This window comes from Panthera uncia, chromosome F2, assembly GCF_023721935.1.
Source record: "Panthera uncia isolate 11264 chromosome F2, Puncia_PCG_1.0, whole genome shotgun sequence".
NCBI lineage: Eukaryota > Metazoa > Chordata > Mammalia > Carnivora > Felidae > Panthera > Panthera uncia.
This window is the reverse complement of record NC_064812.1, coordinates 45,053,411-45,061,619: the sequence shown is the minus strand read 5'-3', so window position 1 is coordinate 45,061,619 and position 8,209 is coordinate 45,053,411. Positions and strand designations below refer to the sequence as shown.

At 40.8% G+C, this 8,209-nt stretch overlaps 1 pseudogene; it reads left to right on the top strand.

Annotated features, from left to right (window-relative positions):
• LOC125924234 (tigger transposable element-derived protein 1-like) overlaps nt 1-8,209 on the top strand; it is a 28,885-nt pseudogene continuing 20,676 nt past the window's right edge.

Here is an 8,209-nt window from a genome sequence, read left to right as displayed (position 1 = left end):
ATGTCTCCTGCCAAGGCACCAAGAGGCAGGGGCCACGCGCTGGCGTTACACGGGTTCACACGTCCACTGCCCACATGGTTCCGAGTCGTGTGCTTTTGCAAATGCCCTACAATCAGGGTTTACGTGGTGGGTTCTCAGAACTGCTGGGTCCCTGAGCCATGTCTCATGGCTGCTGCAGACAAGAGGTGAGACTGCTCAGGGAGGCTTGGAGTCAGTCCGCTGCCCTTGTAAACTCTGCCACTCCTCCACTGAATGTTTACTACATTGGAGTAATGCCTACACTTTTATTTGAAACATGAATTCTCCTGAAGAAATACATTCAAAAAGTTCTTCTCCTTCACAAGCTAGACCCAGTCCAATCATTGCAGCCTTTAGAGATAAAAGAATACCATTTTTATGACAAAGGCTTTCAGTTTATCATTTGCCTTATAACTTTGTTATGCTTTTTGGCATTTCTTTCAGTATATAGTCAAATCTGATTTTTCCTTTGTGATTTCTCTCATAATTTTTATTTGGAGAAGATTCTTCTTACCAGCCAAGAGAAAATCTGCCTAGACTCTCCCCTAGTTTTCTATTTCTTCTTTTTTCTTCTAATTTTAACTCTTTAATCCATCTGGAAAATTTTTGTAATATGATGTGAGGATGTGTTTATTTTATAAACAACCATTTTACCAGTTCTATTTCTTGGTTAATTTCTTCCATCCCTGTTAACGTGAGTAATTTGTAGACAAGGGTTTATTTTTGTATGGTACCAATTATGTTTTATTCATCTCTTTGTCACTGTTTATTTTACTCAGGGTGGGGGAGTATTAGCAATATTTGGCCGTGTGCCTGACTCACAGAAAAGAGCTAGCTGTTCCAATTTATCTTTTTTCCCCCCAGATGAATTGGAGTCATTTCTTTTTTATTGAAGCACAACTGATATACAATGTCCTATTCACTTCAGGAATATCTCTTAGTGATTTAATATTTTTATACATTGCAAAATGATCCCCATGACAAGTCTAGTTACCATCTGTCACCATGAAAAGTTATTGCAGTATCATTCGCCATATTCTCTATGCTGTACATCACATCCCTATGACTTTTTGTTTTATAACTTGCCTCTTAATCCCCTTCACCTATTTAGCCAGCCTCCAACCCCTCCCCGCCTCTGATAGCCAACAGTTTGTTTCCAGTTCCTAGGTCATCTCTTCACCCCCACCCCCACTCATATTCCCCACCTTGTGTTTTGGAGTGATGGTGAGTAGTTTTGGCGATTTCAGATAGGTATGATCTCATGAGGAAAGGCTAGAGCTGTATTTCAGTGTTCCTTGGGACACTTTATCGGAATTACTACATCAGCACCTTTGGAGGTGGGACCCAGCTTTTTGGTGTTGAGAGCACCTGGTATGGAAACAGAGGTACACATGAAAAGGATTCTGCACAGATGAGGCGTGAAGGCAACAGGGTCTAAATAAAGATGGTGGTAGGGATAAAGAACCAGACAGGTATAATCTATTTCAAGGTAAGACTTGATAGCATTTTTTGAGCATTTATTCTATTGAGTTTGAATTCAGGAGATTGTTAGACGATCTGCCGCTGATAGAAATAGTGGACTGAGGGGGTGCCTGGGTGGCTCAGTTGTTAAGGTTGGACTTCAGCTCAGGTCATGGTCTCATAGTGTGTGAGTTTGAACCTCGCATCGGGCTCTGTGCTGACAGCTCGGAGCCTGGAACCTGCCTCTGTGTCTCCCTCTCTCTCTGCCCCTCCCCTACTTGCACTCCGTCTCTCTCTCAAAAATAAGATGAAAACATTAAAAAATTGGAAAAAGTGGGGATTGAGGAAGGATTTTTTTCCTTCTGGGGGAAAACCATTCATTTATAAATATGTCAAATTTGACATGATGTGAAGATTTCTAATCATTAAATATCTTTTAAAAAGCAGATGGACACATGTACTTTGGCTCAGGTGAGAGAGGGCTCCGAGCAAAAGATGCACAGGGGTTAAAGCACTAGCTTTAGAAGTGATTTTATGTCCACCATTGGCCACTCAAGTCTCCGTGATCTTGAGCGGATTATCTCGTTTCTCTAATCATGAATTTTGACACATGCTTGTAAATGAGAGATAGGGAGATGTGATGCTTATCTACAGAGAGAAGGCAACTGCGAAGCCATCCAGACTAGATTACTCTGCCAATGGGGAGGGGGTGCCAATGGAAAGCAGAGGACAAAGGACTGAGACCGAGAAGCCACCACATTTAAAGGATGGTAGAACGAAGAGCTAGTAAACCAGCATAGAAGTTGGAGAAAGTACGGTTAGATAGAAACATTTCTAGCTCACTGGTGTCCCATATTTTTCAGTCCCCTGTCACACTCAGTTGGACAGTGATTTCCATTATGTTTTTGTTAGCCACAAGACTCCTACTTCAAATGGCATCTGTGGCCAAAGTCTGGTGTGTAAAACGGGCAAGGGGAGATACTCTGGCTGAAGTGGGGATGCCGGCAGGAACCCCAGGCACTTGTCTCCTCCCTCGGCCTCTGAAAGCTGAGCTCCCAGACATCTATCTCCCTAGAAGCTCTGGCTTAAACAGCAAGGTATGGGATAGTTGTAGCGGGGAGGACCACATTCCCTCTGTCTATGCAACAGCAAGGTAAACTAGCAGGCCCCAAAATACAGGGAGAGCCTGATCCTTGGTTTGTAAAAGAACGATTGGCTGAGTAGTGACCTGGCTTGAAGAAGACAAGGTTTGAAGTCACAGCTTTGTCTGTGCATGAAAGGGATGCTATTACAATACTACCCCCACTTTACTGTGATCCTCTGGCATTCCAGAAATGTATCCTACTTAGGACATTTGTATCTTTCTTGTCCCAAACTACTGTGGATATTTGTGTTGTTTAAGTAAAAATGTTTATTATACTTAGTTCTCCAGAAATGTGATATTAAAGTCCCAGGAAAGAAATATAAGGAGAGCAGGTGATTATAGAGAGGCATGCAGGAAGTTCATGGACATTTACCTTTTATGATCCATTATATTTTGTTCCCTTTATCTACTATCTTAAAAGTAAATTTAGAATCTGCCTAATGTTTTTTAAAAATATCTATTATAAAGATTAACCTTGATTGTTACTTTGCCTCTGTCAGTCTACTAGTATTCTAAATTCCACTTAATAAGCACTTCACCCTCTGTTGAGAAAGATAACAATGCAAGCAATTAATTTCCTCTTTTAAGACTGATTCTGGCTTTTATATTCTAGTCTTTGGGGAACTAAAATTAGACCACAAATTACTTTAATGAAGAACACAAAATTCTGCTAGGCAATAGCAACTTCCTGTAATTTGCTGAGATTTAAGGATCATGTTCCAGAGTTGATACAGAAATTCAAATCTTTCCTGGAAAAGTGGATCCATTTATAACTTAGAACAACTTGGGGAGTAATTTGTAAATCACTGAGTTGTAGTTCTTAAATTTTTGTGTGGATGGCAACCACCCGGATTGCTAGTTAAATCCTGAATTTCCAGCTTCCACCTTCTGTACTTTGATTTCAGTAGGTCTGGGGTAGGGCTCTGCCTCTTAATGAACCACTCTAGGTGATTCTGATATAGGTGGTCCACAGGTCATAGTCTGAGAAATGCTGGGAGTACAGACTAAGCTAACATTTGAGAAATCTTTTGAGGAAAGCACTTGATAGGTTTCCCTGGAGTGGCTAAACCATGGAGAATTTTCACCTTGCCCGGAAGCCCTGTGTTTTTATGTCAGCGGAGAGCTGCTGGGTGGTGAGCAGGTGCAGGTGAGATCCATTTAAGGGTGGAGATGAGGAAGTAAATAATCAGCAATATTATGGTCCTACCATAGTTATTTGGGCTGTGCTCTTGTTTCTGTTTTGGAAACTCCACAGTTTCTTCTGATGGTATCTTTTTTATTTATTTATTTATCTTTTTTTTTAATTTCTTTTTTTAACGTTTATTTATTTTTGAGACAGAGAGAGACAGAGCATGAACGGGGGAGGGTCACAGACAGAGGGAGACACAGAATCTGAAACAGGCTCCAGGCTCTGAGCTGTCAGCACAGAGCCCGACGCGGGGCTCGAACCCACGGACCGTGAGATCATGACCTGAGCCGAAGTCGGACGCCCAACCGACCGAGCCACCCAGGCGCCCCTCTTCTGATGGTATCTTAAGTAGTATTCGTACTTGCTGGTCCTTGGGTTCTATAAGCTTTTAAAATATATATATGAATACCAGCTATGCAAGTCCAACTGTTAAGAAATTACCTTAACAACCGTGTTTCACATTTTTATAGAAGTTTATTTTCACTATCCATTCTTCCCTCAATATATCATCATGTATTAGAATTTCCCTTCCAAAGACACTGAAGAAAAAACATAATCAAGTTGTTTGAAATTAAGGCAGTTTTCTGAATTACGAAAGAATTGCCCTTGTAATACACCCACAACTACAGATCCATTCACGGATAAGTTTCCTTTAAAGGGGATTGTGTAAAGAGAATATTGTCATCCCAGGGACCTCAATGATAACTGGGCAAGAGGCAAGGTTTACCTTCTCTTCTGCTGATCTTCAGCTGGGGGTAGCTCTACATGGTCATTGTTTAGAGAGGCAGCGGAGTATTGCTGCAAGAGCGCCGGATGGTGTTACAAGGAGCAGCCTTGAGATTTGGCTTCAGTAGTTCCAGCCATTAGACCTTAGTAACTGAAGTTTGCCACTTTCTGCTCTCTGCTCCCATATTTTACATCTATTATCTCTTTCCCGTTTAGTTTTTTCAGTCACTCAGTACATTTTCTTTGACACCTACAGGGTGCCATATTTCTCGTTATGTGCTGGGGACGTGCTGATAGCACTCCGGAAGGGTGATGATGGTGGTAAAGATGGAGAGAAGATGGAGAGAAGTTGATGGACTCACTGTGCAGTTTTAAGTTTAAATGAGATAATGCAAGGAAACAGTGTTTAAAGATATAAAGTGCTATGCAAATGTAAATTATTAATATTTTGTTTCTTATAACCTATCCCTATCTGCCCATTTAATTGAAGTGCCCCAAGGTCTCTATTTGAAGAGCCTTGCAAATACATATCTTCACTGAATACTATATGAAATGTTTAAAGATTAGAAATAACCTAAATATCTATCTAGATAAGTAATCGATTACATAAATTATATTTATTTAATACCATATACCTGTACAGTATTAATACCTATTCACAGGAATATGTTAACAACAAATAATGACAATAAGTAACCTATTTGAGAACTTAATGGGTGCCAGGGATAACTATAAGTTGCTTACTTATTATAACACCCCTATAAGGGAACTGAAGAAGAGAGAGGTTAAGTAATTTTCCCAAAGCCTCAAACTAATAAGTGATGGCTTTGGAATTTGGAAGCAGGTGGTTTGGTCCTTAGTCTCCACACGTAATACTCGCATTTCGATAGGCAGAATGAATAAAGCGGCTCTATATGTAGTGGGAAGGAAGCTCTCGAAAACATATTATGAAGTGCAGAAGGGGTACCATCCCCCCCAAAGAGAGAAGGCAGAAAGGAAGGAAAAGAAGCAAAGGAGATCTGATTAGAAACATACATGCATCTGTAGAGAATATCTCTGGGGGGAGACACACAAAAAATGATAACTGTGGTTGCTTTCGGAGAGAGCCTGTAAATAGCTGAGAACAAGGATGGAAGAATCATCTTCACTATAACCCTCCCTTGCGACTTCTGATTTTTGTGCTGTATGAATACATAACCAATTTTAAAAGTAAATAGGTTTTTAAAATCGTAAGCCCTCATAATGAATCCATCTGAAGCAAATAATAGCCTTGTAATACATATCTTACATCCCAGTTGGGATGGCCTACAGTCACAAGTTCATGTTCGGCATGCCAAGAGGACCTCACTGGAGGATAATGACTTCAGGTTATTTCTCCATACGTGGCTAGGAAGCGGGCAACACTCCCGAGGAATGTCAGTCTGGCTGCTCACTGACAGACTTTCCCCCAGCAGCCCAACCCAGCCTAGTCCAGAATGTTCTCTGTGGTGCCTGTCAGCCTAGGCCAGCATATTAAGGCTTAAGAAATCTGGATGAGCAAAGAGGAAGGGAATACCCAATGAATGGCACATAAAAGTTGTCTAATAAATAATTCCTGATGGGTAAGCCAAAAAGAGCAAAGGAGGAAAAAAGATCAAAAAAGTAGTTATATAAATGTATGTGCCCCACATCTACAAAACAGTGAGGTTGATTTTTTCACCCAAATCTGATAAACTGGCTCTGAATCCATCCTGAAAAAAAGTTCCTGGAATGATCTCAGCAAGAGCCATTAGCTTAAAAGTCATCAGTGATACAAAAAGTTCTATTTAAACTTACCTTTTCCCCCAGAGGTCGGCAGGTGGATGTGGGTATGAGAACAGGATTTTAACTTTATCATCATATCATGTACCATTTATCCAGCCCATAAAAACCTTTGAAGCTTATAAAAGCAAAACACAGTGTTCTATTTAGAATTGCAGTTTTACATAGAGACTTGTTAAGACTTGAAATTGAGACAGACAAATATTTGAGGCTGTGGCTTCAGAAACAGTTTGGCTACCAGGCAAGACAGGGCTCTAAGGCTCTTTAACCCCTCAGAGGATGGCGGATACAGCGTAGATCCAGATTGGATTCATGCATTTAAATGGATCAGAGGCCAAATTAAGTTCCCAGTCCTGAGGAGGTGACACTTTACAAAATCAGAAATACATCCCACTTCTAAAAACATAAGGAATATGTCATTGGGGCAGCTGGGCGGTTCAGTCCATTAAGCATCCACCTTTGGCTCAGGTCATGATCTGGTGGTGCGTGAGTCTGAGCCCTGCATTGGGATTTCCTCTGTCAGTGCAGAGCCTCCTTTGAATCCTCTGTCCCCCTCTCTGTTTGCACCTCCCACACTCGTGTGCATGCACTCTTTCTCTCAAAAAGAAATAAACATTTAAAAAATTTAAAAAATAATAAAATACATTTAAAAACTAGGTCATTAATTGTATTTTCACCCCCAATTTTTCTTGGTCTTCCCTGTAACAAGATTGTAATTCTGTACCTTGCCATGGAACTTGAAGTAGGCTTTCTCTATGAGGAATATATTTCTCCATTCGATTTTTATCAGGCTTGAGGATGTGACTGGTTTTGGTCAGTGGAATAAGAGTGGAACAAACATACGGGACGTCTGAGCAGAGGTTTTAAGAGCTATCACAAAGTTGTGCCATTGTTCCCACTCTGTGCCTAGAATGGTCTGTAGCAAAGGGCCCCTGCTCCTTCAATCCTGGATTCTGGAATAAAGAAGACATTTGGAGCAATCTCTGAGACAATCCCTAGCTAATTTGTAACATAAACGTGAAGTAAATCTTTGTTGTTGTAAGCACTAAGATTTGGGAGGTGTTTTTTTTTGTTTGTTTGTTTGTTTTTGTCTTTTTTTTTTTTTTACTGCAGTATAACCTAAGGAAACCTGACCAATACAGAGTAACAAGTTGAATAGCCATGCTTGCTGCAGGAAATATTAAAGGAAAAAGAAAAATAAAGGCAGTAAAACCTAAATTTGTAAGCCAGCCTTCTCACTGCCTCGGGCTGGGTGAATGATGGGCCTGGCAGGGGGGTCGACTCCTGGTGTAGCATGCCTAGGGTAAGGTGGGTGGTAACCTGGGCATCTCAGCCGCAGGTGGGACCACTTTCTGCCCTTGGCCTCTGGGCTTGTATGGATGAACATTTGGGGATCAGAGAATGTGTTTGGCCACACACATCTGTGGTATGCAGTCATCCAGGCTGCTATGAGAAAATATTCTAATCCTGTAAACTCTTTGTAGGAGAAGTAGATAATTTAAAGCAGAATGTCGGTGGTCTTGGTAAGCTTCACAGGCACTTGGATGTCTTTTCAGTATCAACCAGGAATTGCCCGCTCTTGTGAAAGTGGAAATGATATTTGAGGAACCAATAGATTTTGACATACATCAAAGAACATGTGTAAAGAGCCAGATAATAAATAATTTAGGCTTGGCGAGTCATACCAGCTCTGTTCCAAGTACTCAATATCTAATAATATCTAATAAATAATTGTGGCTCTGTTCCAATGAAACCGTATTTACAAAAACAGGTGGCTGGCCAACTTTGACCTGGTAGGTCATACATTGCTGACCCTCGATCTAGTGGAAAAGAAAATGGAACTTAGTTCCACCAATATCACACTATAAAAT